Raw genomic sequence first — 18,945 nt, 5'->3', positions numbered from 1 at the left:
CAACAATGTCATTCCTACCTGTCTAAGGAGCCTTTTTTACCATCTCTACAACTGGAGACCAACGCTTCTCAAGTCTTAACTATGCAGCAAGAGCACAAAAACCCAGGGAGACAGAACGAGCAGCTGAAATTCTCAGAAACTGTAGGCAACCCTTTTAATACCATCTTCTTTGTTTCTTTCCCAGTTTACATAACCTGACAGATTTGTAACTGTCACAGCAGACAGCTCCTGTATTTTCAAAAATAATCAAAAAAGAAAAAAAAAAAAAATCAGTGGCACTAAAGACACATACTTTACTATTTTTTTTTGGGGGGGTGGGGGGCGGGGGTAGAGTTCCTGTAGGTCAGGCTTTATAGGAAAGCTTTGAAAATTTGAAATTTTCCCTCAAAATAGACATACAAAATTGCATCCAAAGGAATCTAAAATTCTGACAGATTTATAATTTTATTTTAAAGTGGATGGAAAATGTGCTAAAAAAGGTCATGCATTACTTTTTAAATGGATTTAAAATATATCTCATTAGACATATAACCTTGATAAAATTATAACTGCATTGTTCTACAGCTTAAAGTTCCTTGGTTATGCAATATGTTAAATATCAAAAGTGTGTTATGATATGTTGTAAAGGTCCTTTACATAACCATGAAATCCTAAATATTCCTGGGCTAAGGAAATCCTCATTTCTAAAGGTCTATTCACCTGACAGTGAATGTTTGCCTGTAATTTTCTCTCAGAAGAGTAGTGATGAGTCCTGAGAGATTCCTCTGGAAATACTGTCCTCAAATGCGTGGAGTGAGAATTCTTCTTTCAGTTGCACAGCAGTTGTTGCCTGCCATAGATGGAGGTGTAAATTTATGTTATTTGCTCCAATAATCTCTTATTATTAAGAACAACAAACTAAAATTACAGGAAATGTGAACAGCAGTATGGCAAATGCAGAATCATATTCTTCTACCTGACTTCTCATAAATGTGAGGACATTTTGCCTGCTAAATTGTTAGATTTCCTACACACTTTTTCATTATATTGACCTTGAAAGCTTCCAAGGACTTTACTTGACACATTTGCTCTGTGTTAACTTGATTTCTACTTGTCTCTCTCCTGCTCCCTCTCCATATGCCTTTTATTTAGTGAATGGAGCATAAAACATAAAAATAGAACTACAATGGTAATTATGAATTTTATGCATTTTGGTAGAATTTTAATCTTAAATTATGGAGTAAATGAGCATGATTTTTATCATTATCTATACCAGTGTATCAGGGAGGACCAATTAAGCTCTCTCCCTAAGGTCCCAGCAGAGTCACTGGAAAGAGATTGAAAGCAGGAGCCTAGTTCAGCGGCTCTCTATGTTCCCTGAAGGAAGCTACTTCACTCCACTGCACAGGGGTTAAAGACTGATTTTGTAAATGCCTCTTCCTTACCCTATTTGTTGCAGTTTCAGAGTGCTGGAATTGGTCCAGCCCAATGGGCATCCCCTGGACACCTCCAAGCATTGCCCATTTCCTAGCAGAAGAGCGAAGAGCTGAGCAATCCTTCCACCTGTTAAAACATATGGACAGTATAGCAGGGATTCCCAGCTGGCCAAATCTGACCCTTTTTAAGTTTCTTTGAACAGGCAGACCAATCTGGTGAACTCAAAGATAGCAGAAATAGAGAGGCATTTGCTTACTCTTTCTTGCATTTTCCATGGTTCCTGGAATTCCACAACCTAGGACCTATGATTCCTGATGATGGTTTTCAAGATAGCTTCAAAGAAAATTAAGTCTTCTGAGATTAAATAATGTTATGATAAAGAGAGTTTGTGGTGCTATTAATTATTTGCATCTTTTCACATATTTTCTTGTATTATAAAATATATTGCTACATCATAAGAAGACTTCAGTGGCCCTGAAGGGCAGATGATCATATGGCTTTCAAAACCTAACTTGAAAATAGTGCATTTTAAGGTATTTTTTCAGATTTTTAGTAAGAAATTTCAAATGGTATTAGAAAAGTTCTAGCACAGTAGCAGATGATGCTGAACAAACAGTTGGATGGCTTGATTTGAGGGAGTTGTATGGCAATGACAACACTTACAGCCGTAGAACTTGCCATAAAACCACACTGTGGACATTTTACTGATTATCTGCAATACTGCTGTCAGTAAACCTACACCACTCAAGAACACAGACTCCAGGGTCGTGCAGGTAGGGAAGTTTTTCTCACACGGCCTGTAAAAGGTTCCTCAAGATGAAACTCCAACCAAGAGAAGATATGCCACTGCAAAAACTGTAGATCTGATAACTGTGAGATGTGGCAAGTTATGTTTTCATCCTCACCAAAAAGGCCATATCTGTGTCTACTCCCTAATAATTTATTTAAATACCAACAACTTCCAAGTGAACAAAACTTGCAAATACTTCTCTGTATTTATCATAACATCCTATCCATAATTAATTTTTTATGTTATGTGTATATGCATGATCATCTAGAACTAAGATTGAATTCTTCTCAAAAATAAGAAGTACCTAATGAGTCACCACTTTTAGTCCTGTCTTCTATGGCAGCATGTTGTCCCACAGAAAAGTCAGGGAAGCTATCAAATATGCAAAATTATTGATAGGCACCAAATTTAGCTTTTGAACAGGCCAATTACCTTAGTCCCCACAGGAAACCCCTGAGTTTACTCACTGGCGTATATAGGTAAACTACACTGTGCTTCTGTTGTATCACTGGTGGAGGACAAGTCCTAACCACTAATTTCAACCTACAACTTCCAGAAGTCTAACATTTTAGACTCCTTGCTTAGCTTTGTCAAAGAGATCCTGTCACTTCCTTTGTCATATAAATCTAACTGAGGTCTCCAATGTTTACATACTGCTAAGCAAGCAAAGAAATCTGAACATACATCTTCAAACAATCTGATAATATGAAATCTGATGGATTATGGAAAATAGTACTTGTGAAAGACACAAGATAAGGAAGATTTCTCTGGGAAAAAAAAAAGACTAGAACAGTGAGTAATATTTTTGTCAATAGCTACTGGGCACATAACAAATCAGGTGAGCTGGCTTGAAGTTTAAGATCAACCCTGAGAATTTAAATGAGTTTTGCTTAGGAAATGTGAACATACTTGAAAAAGTTTTCAGTTTTTAAATTTGCAGATCAAGAATTTTCACTGCACAAAGTGCTGGCCTGCTCTGGAGTTACAGGTAACTGGGTGTCTAAGTCTGTTAAAGGGTATGGCTTTTAGGGTCTGGGATACAGTTATCACTGCCTTAGAAATATACGAAGGGCAAACAGCTTATGATGCTCCCTTGTGTGTCTTTTCAAATGTACATTCTGCATATTCAGTTGTAATCCAATCAACCCTCCCTTAAAAACAGAAAATGGAGGATTCAATAAGTTTGATGGGAATTCAAGTGGATAGAACAAAATCTGAACTGAAGGCAATGTTTAACACTCCAAAGTTTTGCCTTCAGCTTCATACTTGGGGGAGGTGGTGACAGAGGTACTGGCTTCTTGTAACCTCTGTGGGGTCCCACTGCCCTGCACTGTACCCCTGCTTTCCCTGCACACACACTGCAGACTGAAGCCCAGCTGTTGGCCTGCCACCAGACCAAGCCAAGGCTCAGTGGATGGCTGAAGAGTCAAATTTACTTCATTAAAGCTGCAGGAAAAAAACGGCTAGCAAAAATGCCTCAAAAATATTAATTTTTTGCAAGGTTAGCATGTTGGCCCAGTTTAATGTGTGATCAGATGGCTGCCAGGGCAGTGCAAAGGAAGAAATCATCAAGCTTCTGGGAGCAGACACAAAAGAGGAAGGAACAAAGTAGGTGGGAAAGGGACTGACACCCCCTGCTTTTACTAGAAGCAAGTCCTTAGTTTAGTTTAACTGTAATGTGAATCAGTACCCTGGGTGTATATTTACCCTAAGTGCTCTACTATGTAAGGAAGGTGCTCAGGGAACTTCTGGTAGAGAATGAACAATCTGCTTCCCATATGACCAATTTTTCAGGCCCTCTGTTAATTCAAATGGGCATCACTACACCAAATTCTGCTTATAGGTGATTTATAAAGCCATGTTTTTAAAGTCTTACCCAGCAGAGTAAAACTTGAAAAGTACTATCTGAAAAGAGGGTACTGAAGAAGATCCCTGTCATTCTCTGCACACCTAGACAAGAGTCATGGCCCTATGTCTGAAAAACACCACTCTGGAAAAAAAAAGCATATGCATTTGGGAGTAATTTTTGCTGACATGCTATGGGAGACCCTTTCTTATGTTCTACTGGAGTCCAATAGAAATTGGCAAAATCTGAACTCCATGCCTAAGGATAATGATGTCAGATGACAATGATCCTTTCTGTTATTGCCTTTCAGATGAAATAAAGGCTGGAGGGAGCTAATAAAGTCAACATGAGGTCTGTCTCTGTCAGGTTTGCCGGATCAGTCCATTATGTTTCACAGGATGGGCAACTATGTCAGAGTTGAGAAATCTGAAGTGTAAATCTGGTGGCATAGGCAGCATTTCACAGAACCCACAGGATCACAGTACTTGGTGTTACTAAATGTATTTCCCCTTCATAAACTGAAAACTTCATACTCTTTCAGAAGCAAGAAAAAGTGTACATCAGGATGAGGGAAGGGTCAAGTTATATGACTGCAATATGCATATTGAAAATGAAAACGTTTCTATGTCTTAATACAGCTCTGTCAAGAGCTGGTCAAGAAAAATGGTTATACCAGTGAGTTCTACTCTCACAAAATATTTATTAAAAGCTGAGCACATACCAAATATTTCTGAATACAAAAATCCATGGCATTTGTTTTCAGGTCCATACTTAACTTCATTCCAAACCTTGGACTGAACACAAACAGCCTATGTCGATTGAAATTATGGGCGTGTGCAGGAATTAAATAAACATCTGATTTAACCTCATCTTTGTATGATGTTCAGGTGCTGAGGTTTAGATCCACAAGAAGACGAAGGAGACACAGCACTGGCTGTCGCAATGCTCAGCCTGTATAAACCCTGCACCATAGTGCAGTGATTATGCTCCAGGTTTGTATGGCACATGGGAGAGGTAAACTGGGAAAAATGAAATAACCCACTGCCAATAAGCAGGGTAGGAGCTGTGTAAACTGCCCAGCAGAAAATGCTGGTTTTAATCAATATTCATTGACCCATAGGAAATGACAGTAGCTCAGTAATACAGTGTCTGGGAACTCAGCTGAGGTCTGTGTGCTACTTAATAGCTATTTTTCATGGACACTTAGAACACTGGCAGATACTGGAGGTCTCTGCTCCAGGGTACCCAACAGCCTGAGAGTTCTGAGAAGCAGAAGGTCAGCAGTGTGAAGAAGGAACTTCTGTCACTGACCTTCAAACAAATGACTTCATATCTTGTATTATTTACTTTGAAAACATTGGGTGATTTTGTTGTTTTAACGTATTTTAGTCTGGTATATTATACTGAAGATCAGTCACAACTTGTTAGTGTGACTTGGAGGAACTCAAAAGCAGAATTTTCCTAACTCATCTTTCATGACTGTGTTAACAATGACCCATACATTTCCCTGTCTTCTTTACTGCTTTGGTAATGCCCATCTTCTGTAACTTATCTATCAATTTCTACATGAAACAGTGCCTAATTTTTTACCTCCTCTTAGATGATATCCATCATGTTTCCTTTGTTTATGAAATTTATCTTCTAATAAAAGTAGAATACCTCAGTGATGATCCTGGAAAATCCATATTGCATCATATTACATTTTCTGTTTACTTACAAGTCTTTAATTATTAACATCTATTTACTGTAGTACTGCCGTGTAATCTTAAGATCAGGCTACAATGACTTAAGATATTCAGGATTTTTTTTTTTTTTTCTGAAATCATAGAAAGTATTGCTGTATGTAATGGGGGTTGTAAGAGACCATTATGTTCACCTAGTTCCATCCCCCCTGCCTTGGGCAGGGATGCCACCCACCAGATCATGTTGTACAGGACGCCATCCAGCCTGGCCTGGAGCACTTCCAGGGGTGGATCATCCTGTCTGTACGGTATGTGCTGCTCTCCAAGCAGGCAGTACCCACACAGGTTTATTTAGAATATCTGCTTTTCCATTTATCAACTCTTCAGAAGTACAAGATAAAAATTATTGTATGCCTTCACCCAACAGGGTGTTGAGTAAATACTGTCATCATTTTGGGCAATCTGCTCTCCAAATCCTCATCCTCATCACCAGTCTTCTCTTTACCTGCACTTGCTATACTATCATCATTATTGAAGTGTGCTAGCTGGCATAATAGAACAGAACTAAGCTGTGCCTTTATTAGCAGGATTTTTTTCTCCATTCAGACTAGAAATTCCAGAGTGTCCTGTAGTGACTTGGGGCTTCTCATGGGAATTCTGGTAGCAATTTTCTAGAATAATATTCCTAATACTTCTGCCCAGAATCAAACTCAACCATGGATATTTATAGAAGATTCTTATTACTACTGCTATGCAGGAGAAGGATTTTTTCATCTTACCCTTTTTCCTCACTTTCCCCTAAAAATATTTAGACCCAGGAAAATTCTATATTATACTTTATCTATCTATGCTTTTTTCACCAACTTTTATATAGGAAGTTTAACCAAAAATCACAGAAATTGGTTTTATATTAAAAAATAAAAATCAAATTATCACTACACAATGCATTTACTGCACCTTTACTGAGGTAGTTGCATAAATAGTGTGCCAGTTTTCTCTGATGCCTCCATAAGTTTGTCAGTGAAAACCAAGGAGATCTGTGGGTGATCTACTCTTAAAACTGGGCCTCAAATTTCCTTGTTTCTCCATTGCTGGATCATTGATTTGTTAACACCCAATCTTGAATCAAAATCCAGTCAGTACCATCATACACTCATTTCAATTCATACATTAACTGGTAAATTAGGTTCTTTCTGGGAATACTTGTCCATGGCCTTCCCTTTGTTTATGAAGTACAAAAATAATTGTTCCATCTCATTATCACATGGGATGAACAGAAGTGGAGAAACCTGGTAGAACCATTCAGCTTGGAAATGCATTCACTGCTTCTGTGGGGAAAATCAGCAACAAAATCTAGGTTAGTCTTTCTCAATCATTCCTTCAGTATTGAGCCCATACTCCTATCCAAGCTTAAATGTCAGAGATGGAAAATAAAGAACATGTGAATAAATTTCAAAAATTCACACTTTATTTTATTCTTTCCTACAGAACCATTTTGAATTAGAAACAGACTTTCAACCATTAACCTATTTCATGTTGTAGAGATAGTTCTATAATACACAGAAAACATTAAGGAAATATTTCTTAAATTTTTAAAACTAATTTCCAAGCTAATATGAAAGTTATTACTTGAAGCTTAATATTATCATATGCACCTGTAAAGGTTGGTCAATTACAAGTTACCCATAAACCCTTTTTTGTTATTTTAACATCATAAATAGTAATCTGGCATTAAATATTTGTGATCTGGGCCAGTAACCTTTTTCAGTCTCACAGGACTTTTTTTAATTAAACTATATCTTTGTCCCATGTCTATAATCCTCTCTTTGACATTTTATATACAAGACACCTTGCTGCAAAAAGGTCAAGCAGTACAGTTATAAATGGAAAAGAGATTAAAAGTATTCTCAAGCCACAGTGATCTAAAAGAGAGTTAAATATGGAGTGTTCTTCACAGGCTTCCTTAGATGAGTTAAGAGGAAACCCTGTTGGCAGATTTTTATTATAAGAACACCAAAGCAAATGAAAATTATTTGACAAAAATGAATAATGCACAATTTTAATTTGCATATTGGAATAATTAGCTCCAAAAGAACCCTATAGGGTTTTGTCTCCATGAAACTTTTATGTATACCATTGCCAAATGCGGCTTATGTGTTTATATAATTTTTTCCTTTTAACATAGTTTTATTGTAAAAATAAAACCCCAAAACAACTACAGTAACATCTTGCTACAGTTAATAATATTTTTTTTTCTTCTATTTTTCCTGCAAAAGAAACATGATGAACATAAACTGCTCCTTCCTGGAAAATATGTGAGAAATTCAAGAATGGGAAACGGCAAGAGATATTGCAGGAGCCCGTGTAAGTCAAGAAGAGTAGTCATAATGTAGTGCAAGTAAACACATCCATAGTGCCAGTGAGTGGCTTCTTTATTTTTATCAGAACATTAAGCAGAAATTGAAGGAACATTTTTCCCTAATATTCTCCAGCTGGCATATTTTGACCTCAGCTTGCTCACTCTATGCCACACTGGAATAACTTTAATGGTGTACATGGGTACAACTAAGCAATACATTACTGGTAATGTCTTAAGTAACCTAGCAAAGCATGGTACCCAATTGCTGAAATGCTGTTCTGTATCTTTCAGAATCTACTTTGTTACCCCCAAGAGGCCAAACCCTGATCTGGAAACTCTTTACTGCTAATTTCCTTCCATCAATTTTATGTAGTCCAGTGAAATAAGTGTATTTCTTCTAAGTCTGTGTCATCAGAGAGCCTGTTGTTTAGATGCAAATGCTGGAAACAGCATGGTTTGCAGTGACCCCAAGTTCTCTCTTGCAGTTTTGTAGACTGTTAGTGTGTGTGTTTTCAAATGGTCCACTGACTGGCTTACATAGAAAAGAGGGGTTTTACACCATCTGTTTAAAGCTACCTGAGGCAACTAACCAAGGTTTGATGCAGAGGATCTAAGTTTAGGGGCTGCTTCCTGTAGTCTCTCTTCACAGACAACTGATCAATGTGCTTAAAGCAGCAGAATTAGTGGGGATACCCAAAAGATCCCAGTGCAGCCATAGCATTTGTGGGGACAGCAAAGCCAGGGTTGGTATACTTTCATTACACACCTAAATTTGCATCAGAGTTATACTATTAAAAATCTTAGGTATAATTTGAACTTCAGTCCTGTTATTTCTTTCTCCCTTCTTGCCACTTTAACCTTTGTTTGCCCTAAATTAAAGGCTACTTAGTGTTCCCAATTTCTTTTGGCTATTAGGAGACTGCATAAAGTAATCAAACTGTTGGTATCCAACAAATCCAGCTCCTATCCAAAGAAACTAGACATCCTGTTTGTAGAACATCATATCTGAGAGGACTAGATTAGCAGCTCCTGTTGACTCAGTCTTATTAGGTCTGTGTGCTACAGAAATAAACATATGAAAGACAATTTATAAGGTAAAAACTTCCCAGTAGTGCAAATTGTAACAAATGTGAAGCTAAATTACGCACACATTAGTGTGAAGATGCAGTGTGATGAACAGGACACCCTCCCCCCACAAACACACAGTTTCACTGTGAAGTCCTATCTGCTTACTTGTGTGCAGGGTGTGCTGTTTTCAGCTGCTCAGAGTAAAAGCCAGGTTGTGACAGTCACACCCCATGTACCTCCAAGGCAGGATGAGGGAGCTCCATTACAAAGGGAACACTGCAGAGTCTGGGCTTTGGGCTTGGCATGCTGTGAGACTCCCCATATCTTCTATTCTTTACCTGGCAGTCTGATGAGTTTGGCACTCCTACAACTCAGGGTTTTCATCAGCTTTCATAAAGCACCATATATTAGAAATCTGTAAAAGGAAAACAAATAGCATGAAATTTTTATTACTCAAAGCATTTTTCCACTGGGAAAGATAATACTACAGGCATATTGTGAATGTTGCAAGAGCCCAGAATGTTTTAAAAACAACAGGCCTATCTACATGAGACTATGGTTATATGTGATACTTTAGTCCACCTAAAAGCAAGTTGCTATGAAAAGTGTCACACTTTTACCATTGTTCCAGTCTTCTCCATTTGTGCTGGCTTTGGCACATTCCCACCTCTGGAGTGAACTGGTTCAACTCAATAAACTAGTAGAAAAATGTCCAATCATCTCTTTGCAAATTTTAATTTATTGCCAATTTAAGCTCTTAAATCTAATTTCCATGGGATCAGGTAAGTTCCAAAGAAAGTACCAGGAGGTAGCAGAAGCATATGGCAGAGACCAGGCTGCTACTGTAGTAGCTCAATAGTGGCACAAACTTTTTCTCAGCCTCTCTTCTGCCCATGGGAATTCTCATGTCATGTGGTTTGCCTTGACACTTCTAAGGTTTTACTATTTCTTGTTGCCCTTGCAGAAGATAAGGTTAAAGAACAAAGAACATCATTGCATTTTGATCACTTTCTGGTTTTCTGGGAGTTCATGGGATCAGTGGGCTTGAAATTTGCTTCAACAACCTATGGAATTGCACTCATGTTTCAATTTCTGTAACAATGCCAAATGTATCTTTGATTTTTTTCTGAACATATCTTTGTCAATACTGTGGTTAGCCACACTGTATTTATGAGCAGTGAGAAAACATACAACATCAAAATGATATGATGTGTAATTTGCTAATATCTGGGAAAACAGTGAAATTATATTTTAGCAAAACTGTGTTATTTCTGTTTTCACTAAATACCAAATAACAATTTGGTATTTACAATTTAGCTGACTAAACTAACTTGGATGCTGCCATTTCCAATGCATAAGGAGACTTACCTGGCCTCTATCTTCCACTCCTAAGTGTCTCAGAACTCTGTCACTTCTGCCAGCCCTACATGGATGTCTCAGATAAGCCCAAGATTATCTCAAATTGCACTACATTTCAGCACTGATTTTATGACCTTTTCCTGGGACTTAGGTACTCGGGTCATGTGCCAACAGCTATGTGTAAATGTCTACATCCAGGTGTCTTAATCTCAAACCAAATTTAATCCTCAGCTCAACTAGACAGCTATGTTTCTTAAACATAGGTGTCTAGTGCCATTTTAGAGGTTCCAGAGTACCTCAGATATCTACATGGGGGTGCCAGATAGAGCACAGGACATAGGAAAGATATCTGTACCCTCTTGCAATTACAGCTGGAATCAAAAGACCTCTGAGATGGCGCTCACTCTTACGTTTGCTCAAGCAAATTAAGGTCTTATCTGCCCAGAGTTAAAAGCAGTCTCTCTGAAAGGAATTGTCCGAAAATGCAACAGTCTAAACAGCATTCACAAGTTGGGATTTTTGTTTGTTTGGTTGGTTGTTTGGGTTGGGTTGTTTGTCTGGACCCCTTTTCTTCATTTAAATAATTCATCTTTTTCTCCTAGCTCCATACACACAAATGGGTGAATAACCACAATTTTCCCATCAGCTTCAAATTAATTCAGCCCTAGCCTATGGTCCTTCATTTTCCTTTGTAGGAAAAGGCTGCTCAAGGCTTATCTATCTCTTGGTGGGCTGTAGCCAACAAGCTGGCAGGAAAACACCCTTACACCTCCAAAAAATCTGTTACTAAACTTGCTTTCTTATGGTTCCTTAAGAAAGCTGTTCTGTTTTCACTTGGCTTCCGAAGAAGACATGGAGAAAATGGAAGGGAAAAGGAAAGACATAGGTCAAGCCGACATTTTCAGAGAGGCTTCAGGGACATACTGCACACACCCCTGAGTTATCCACCTTGACAACTGAGACTGACGTTTGGAAATAGAAATATAGAAACACTGCAGGAAACACAATAGGGGATACAAAGAGTATATTACTTGCTTAATCACTGCTGCCTCTTATTTGAAATTAAGGCATGTATGAAACCACATATACATTTTCCTCTCCATGGAATTCAAACTATATTGTGTATGTGATAAAAATTACTTTCCTGTAATAATTTACTTTCCCATTCACATCAATATTCATACCCTAGTGTACAGCTTTAAACAGATTTTTCCATTGCATCTGTCCACAGAGCAAACAAATCTTTATGCATGTTCTTCAATTAACTCTACTGGAGCAGACTCCATTAACATGTAAATGAAAAAGTCACTCTGGCCTGGTCTGCAATGCCCTAGAAAGTTTCACTGGTCTATTTGGTTACAACATGAAGAAGTCGTACTTTCAATAAACACAATTAAACTGACAAAAGCCTTAGCATGATGTGGTTATACTAAGAACTAATTTAATTTACTATTGTCTCCTCTCTTTGAAAGTAGGAACATCTCAGCTATACAAGTACAAGAAAACATCAAAGCTTAGTTACTTATATTTTGATATCTTAGCAACAAGAATAGTCCATACATGTAACAAAGACACAATTGTTCTTTCTGAACATTAGTAAAAGATATAAAAGTTCACTTTAAACTAGCATTGAGGTTGTTAGGATGCCAAAGTTTTGTTCTACCCCCACTGTTGTCAATAATCAGTGGGAACTATAGTTACTGTTTTGCTAAACATTATCATAGACTTAACTGTGATTACAGAAAGCAAGATACCACCTGCCAAAACTTATCCTTCTGCTAATGGAAAGAAAATCACAGAAAATGTGGGATTTAGCTGCAAATCACTTTTCAGGATCAATCTACTGCTTTCACAGGTGACTGTATGTTAGGAGAGAGCTTGGAATGAAAAATGATTTTTGAAATATTTTTCATCTTGTAATTCACTGTGTAGAGTTTTGCATATTATTCCTAATAATTTAATGTGCTACAGAATAAGCCTGTCTCCATTATTCATCATTACTTTCACAATCTTTATTTCTGCAATATTCTCCAACAATATATCACTAGCAAAGTAAATATCCCCCCTAAAAGGGATATTTCTTTCATGAAAAAAGCCAGAGTCAGAGACTTTAACTTCAATAATGAGGTAAAATGTAAGAACATCCTGAATTTTTGGCTTGAAGATGTTTGCTGGTATTTTTGTTTTCTTTTTTGGGACAAATCCATCCCCACTCAAATTTTTCAAAAACCTGGCCTATGCCCTCCTCCAGAAGTTGTGTTCCTGCAGGCTGCAGTTTATTTTTAAAATCTGAGCCCACAGCTCTGTTGCCCTTGAGTGAAGTACATCCCACTGGATGTGAGGAGGAGTGAGTATTCATCTTGTGTTCTCCAGACAGGAATGCACTCCACAGCTCAGGGGTTCACCTGGGAAATTCTGGGCTCTCCTAAAGGTTGCTGCAGGTGCTGCTGATGGTTTGGGGTTTTTTTTTAAGTGATATAGTTCTCGTGGCAAAAAAAGAATTTGCCTGGAAAAAATTACTATCCTTCCTGCAGAACATGTGTGAATTTAAAGCATGTTAAATCTTAAATAACTCAGATAGGCTGGCTGATGATGACTCACAAACCTTATCCCATGCACCAAACTGTTTTTGGCACATGACGGAATTCTTTGTTCTCAATGTGCTGTCATTAATATTTGCCAACAGTCCTTGGCAAGGGACATTGTTAGAAGAATTTGCAAGTCAAGATAAATTATACCTACTTGTATTCCTCTCCAAATATCTGTGATTTCCTTCCTGAATTTTTGTGAGGTTGGAAAAATAAAAATTACACCCAGAGAAAATGTAAAGATCAATTAAAAATGTACCATACATTTATAGCACTAATACCTAGGTAGTTTTAAAAATGTTCTTTAATGGCTGGTTATGAAAATAGTTTTGGACAATTTCAGTGGTTATATAGCACTGTTCCCTTTTCTGCAATTCCCAAGGTCATCCTTTGTTCTTTCTTCCCTTAGATAAAAATCAATCCTCACGAATGGCTGCTGCTATTAGAGGTATCTTGCCTATTTTCGTTAGTAGTTCAGCTACTTTTTGTTTTTCCTTTTTAAAACTCTCAAATGAATATTATCCAGCCCCAGGGATTTTCTACCATTAACTTTATCTAGTTGCTAAAATGTCTCATATTCAGAGGCCACTTTCTCTGACAATACCTCATCTGTAAAAATTAACCTTGAGTTAGAAATGTCTGCCTCTTACTCATTAGTGAAGACTGATTACAAAGAAATCATGTAATTTCTCCACAATCTCTTAGTCAGTTTTAATTACAACTTTAGTGGTCCATTTGACCCAGGCACTTATTTAGCCTATTCTTCCCGATACAGCCAAAGAATTTCATACTGTTTGTTTTGATTATTTACCTTTAAAAAAAATTGCCATCAAAAACTATAATTCACTTTATCAAAAGATTATTTTTTTTCTCATGAGAAGTCCAGATGTATAAAAGAAGATTGATATCAATTTTTCCTCTTGTGTAACTTTCTTAAAAGGAGTGTTAAGCAGGCAACCCAGTAGACACTAAGGGATACTGCCCCCCATGACATTTTTTGTTCAGGTCACTATTAGAATGAATTTTTGGGACTGAAAACATAATCATTACTTGGAAGAAAGGGATCCTTCTTGTCCACACTATCCAGGAAGATGCATCAGCATTAGAATATGTGCTGGATCTAATTGGGATCTACCTGCAGAGTATTCTGTGAAATCTGGCTTTGTCTAAGTGCACAAGTCATATCCCCATTTGATTAATCTTCTTGTTTACCCTTTCCTAGTTAATTATTTTGTACAGCTTAATAATCAACTCTTTCCTCTTGAGTTTGTGTATTAGGATCAAAGAGACAAATATTTACTGCATTTGGTCATTCCATGTTCTACGGTAACTTTTAAATCCTTTGCCCAAAGGAGTGATCTGAGTGTTCCCTATACACATGCAGTACTGTCTTCAAGTCTGATGGGTTTTGAGAAAGAAATTCTGTATTGTTAACAGAGCTTGCATAAACGGAGTAAACCCCATATTTTTTGTAAACTTAACTATTGCAGAATACCCTGAATAAATACCCTGTCTTTTTTTTCTTTATTTTCTGCATGTAATTGTATCTTAGCCAGCATTTCTGAGAAATCCAGATTACAAAGCCATTCCTACTTTGTCATAATTGCAGACCACTGAATAATAGTTTTTGACACTTTTAATTGTGCAATATAGTAATATAATTTGAGGTATTCTAGTATTCTTTTTCTTTTCAAAATTTGAATGGTGAGACATTCCTATGTCCAGAACTGCTTGTTGTGTCTCTAAAAACAGACACATAAGACATACGTGTTATAATAGCATAATGCCTACACTACCGATTCAAGAAAATATTATCCTTACATATTCCACAAGGACTGTTTTTATTTAAAAATAGTTGCCCTGCAGCTCTTGATGTTTTACTTTTCCTTCATGCAGCACATATAACTTTATTATGTTCAGGTTTTAATGTGTCCCAAGGTTGGTGTCAGTTTTAATGAGAAATTTTTCAGATACTCAAGGTCAATGCTTATCATTTTAGTCTTATTCTGGTGATTTGGTCCCTATTGTGTCACCACAGGAGACATCTGTGTATCTGGGATTTGCGTATTCATGCTCTCATGCTTACATGTGAAGATAGTTCATGTATTAAAAGAAAATAGCTTGATGAAACAATTTAAATTTTATTTAAGAACTGCATCTTATTGATAACTACTGAGATGCCAAGACCTATAATTTTAAACATGAGTAAGTCTGACTTAGCTGCTTAAAGGAAGTATGGGAGCCATACTTCAGCAGAAGCTAAAGGTTGTAGTGGCTGAGCTTCTTTCCATGTCCTCAGGTGGAAGAACAGGTACCAAAAGCCTTTACAGGGCTAGCTCTTTTCTTGACTGGCTTCTCACCAAGAAGGTGAAAATGTGACTTGGGATCTTACCCAATTCACATTTTAGACCATAAGTCCCAAATTTGTCAGTAGTTGGGGTCCAATTCTGCCACTCTTTGAGCAGTGCCTTAGCACACACACAGAACCGTTGAACTTAACATGACTAATTGTGCAGTAAAGCACTAATCAGGTTGAATAATGGCAGCAGAATAGGGCCCTCGGTAATAAGAATTAATCATACCAGATCTTTGAAACTGATTTTTTCATTGTACAGCTGAGCTGAGAGAACAGATGAAAGTAAAAGAGACAATACTCAGGAGCATAGTTACTGATAAATAATTACAACAAGGACATTATAATTATTTAATTAAAATTTGTGCATGGGGAGAGATTATGAGCCTTTCAGCTTGCTGCCTCATTTAGATGATACTAGTCATTAACCAATTTTGCTGTAGTCAGCTACTAAATGTCCACACAGCCTGCCTTATTTTTTAAAACTCTTCAATCAGCAAAACTGGCTGCATGCACTGTGTAATGCTACTGAAGAACAAGTGCCACACTTAGTAATATAATTAAAGGCAGTCTAGACTTTTTAAAGGAAACTTGTAGTTTAATTAATCAAGATCATCAAATAAACAGGAACAAAAGAGTGTTTATCTTTGCTTTTGAAGTTATTAATTAGCAAACCACACAAAGAGCACTGTGGAGTTGACAGTGGGCCTGTAATTTTTCGTACTAAAGTTATTTTGTTCCTTCCCTTAATATCACTTTCTACTGGCTTTTTTTTTTTTCCTGGTAATATAAACATCATAGACATATAACGTGTCAGAAAAATGGTAGCTACACTGCAGTAAAAAACATGTTTTCAAGATCATCTTCCCAGCAATTTCTTTAGATCTACTAATTTTCTAGTTCAAGGCTGTCTTTAGGAGCAATTTCCCAGCATGTCTTTCTGTAGCTGGCTGCCTGAATTTGCACCCTTAAAGCAGGCAGTTTGCAACCAGCTGTATCTTTCTTCCAACTGGCAGATATTTTATTTCTTCCTATGTTTTCCCTCAGTTTCCAGCTGGTAGGTATTCTAACACCTCTAATGTTTTCCCTCAGTTTTTATCTTCCCATTGCCAAACAGATGGCAGGTTCTCACATTTACACAACAAATCCTAATGTTCTTTCAGTTATACCAATACACAATAGGAGTGACACTTCTGCAACTGAGAGACCCAGGCTGTATAAAATAGGTATTTGCAATTGAAAAAATGAGGCCAATAAACACAGGATGTGAGTATACAAAATACACAGAATTTACTATGACTCACAGAATTTAACTTGACTAAAAGAAAAGAACTTCAGAAATTATTGTATAATTACTGTAGAAGGGTATCACCTATCTTTGAGACTTTTGAAATGTTGTGGGTTTAGCACTACTTTGACACTTTCTGTTTACCTTATGTTCTAGAAGTCCTCCCAATATGAACTTATACACTCTTTACATTGATCCAGTAATGTGGAAATGGACCCCTTTAAGTCTGTGATGCAAAGAGTAGGTGTAATTTTTACATGGGATCATCCTGCATGGGCAACTTCAGTTTCCTGAGCTGAAAGACTAGCATGCTAAGGTAAAAAGCAAGAAAAAATAAGAGCATGAACAACAAAATAATCCACTTAAATCTCATGTATCAGGTTCCTCTTAGAAATGCTTAACCAGTAAGTATGAAATATACTGTTTTGAGTCAAAAATGAGCAGGATAAGAAATAAAGCAAAAAAAGAGAAATTTCAATGTCCAAATATTAAGCAGGAAAACAGACAAAAAAGAAAGACTTTCAAATTCTTCTGTATTTCAGTAATAGCTGATCTGTGATAGTCAAATATCAGAGCAATTGTTTGATAGCAATCAAGAATAATTGTACTTATTCAACTGATATTAGAGAGATAAACCTCTTTGGTTTCTTTCCATTTTCTTGAAGCTTTTTTTGGTTGGGATGCTTGCAAAATTGAAGCCCCATTTCCCCTGTCTGGGCATGAAGAAATCAGACCTATGAAAAAGCTTTGATTATAACATATCACAGAGTCACAGAGTTTTTTAGGCTGGAAAAGACCTCTAAAATAATTTAATCCAACCATTAATCCAGCTCTGCCAAGTTGATCACTAAACCATGTCTCTAAGTGCCTTATCCACATGGCTTCGAAATACCACTGCCCAAATTTTTTCTTACCCTCCTTAAAAATTAGGGGGCTTGGTACTCAGCAGTACCCTAGAATAACAAACCACATGGTATGAACCATATCCTCTAACATGCTCAGTATTAAGTGCAAGTGTTGAAGAGAACCCTCATTTACTCTGAGATCACTGTTTCTTCTCAAGAACTGACTTTAATACCTTCTGAACCAACAAAATAAGCAATGTCTTGTTTCCCCTGAAACAATTTGTCAAATTAGCTATTAATTGTTCTCAATCAGCACTTATTATTTCTTTTTTAACATTATCAACACAATTGATCAAACTGGAAAATTGTCTCTATAAATAAAACCAACTCTTTCATGAGTATGAGGCTGCTAAAGGAGGAGGGAGTTCTGCAGTTGTAAAATCTGGCACATCTAAACTCAAGTTTGTTCCATGATAAGTTGACTTAATTTCTTGAACATCTTGTTTCATAACAGTAGAGGACTTAGTGCACATAAATTACACAGTGCCGTGATTTGGGGTTTTTCCTGATAAATGTTACTAGTTCCTTTGTATGTAAATCTTCCCTGTATAGAGGTCATTTGAAGGTACATTCTAAATGAAGATCTTTGATTTATCCTATCTGAGCCATATAATTAATTTTCTGATGATTTTTTTTTTTTAATTTGGATAAAAATGAAGAGTTTTCATCTATTTATAAAGGAAAGTTATGTGTATTTCAGAGCAGTTTTTGTTACTTGAACTAAATGTACTAAATGAACTGTGATTCAATGTTACTATCACACTCTATCCAGTCTTCTCATGACTTTTAATTCAGCAAGAACTCTTGTTAGAGCAGAGAATGCATCTGTGTAGGAATTTGAGTGAATAATATTTGTTTGAGATATCTAATACTCTCCTTGGACATCTGCTTGGTTTGAAGGGTATCATGGGCCCAATTGCAAAATCTTCCCTACAGAAATGCTGAAGGATGGGGACAGTGTTTCAGGATGAGCATTCATCATGTCCTGAACACTATTGACAGAAGATGCCATTTCTCTTCAAAATGCAAATTTCAGAATCTTTTTTGAGATATATAAGTCCTCAGAAACTCAGATAGGTCTCACTTTCAAAACACCATAGGAAACAATAGTGACACAAGCTTTTTTTTTTTTTTTAACCAGACATTCATAATTTAAATTCACATCATGTCCTAAGGAAACATATTATTCAAGTTATGACAGAGGGCAATGGAACATTTTGATTCCATCTGTGTAGACTGGTTATATATTCTTGGAGCCAGAGAAAGCGTAACTTCATATATGTGTGACTTA

The 18,945-nt window shown here is 36.8% G+C and overlaps 1 long non-coding RNA gene across 1 annotated transcript in view; it reads right to left on the bottom strand.

The window, feature by feature from the left end:
- The window catches only part of LOC111937119 (uncharacterized), a 114,565-nt gene that overhangs the window by 83,127 nt on the left and 12,493 nt on the right, over positions 1-18,945 (bottom strand). The window contains exons 4-8 of the long non-coding RNA XR_015286270.1: positions 9,327-9,576; positions 6,692-7,062; positions 5,643-5,724; positions 700-829; positions 19-228 (exon numbers count right to left, since the gene is read on the bottom strand). This is a non-coding gene — a long non-coding RNA (uncharacterized LOC111937119). The remainder of the gene's footprint in view (positions 1-18; positions 229-699; positions 830-5,642; positions 5,725-6,691; positions 7,063-9,326; positions 9,577-18,945) is intronic.

The sequence above is a fragment of the Cyanistes caeruleus genome, chromosome 4 (assembly GCF_971803275.1).
Source record: "Cyanistes caeruleus chromosome 4, bCyaCae1.hap1.1, whole genome shotgun sequence".
In the NCBI taxonomy this organism is placed as follows: Eukaryota; Metazoa; Chordata; class Aves; order Passeriformes; family Paridae; genus Cyanistes; species Cyanistes caeruleus.
The sequence above is the reverse complement of the archived record's forward strand: the minus strand, read 5'-3'. Positions and strand labels throughout refer to the sequence as shown.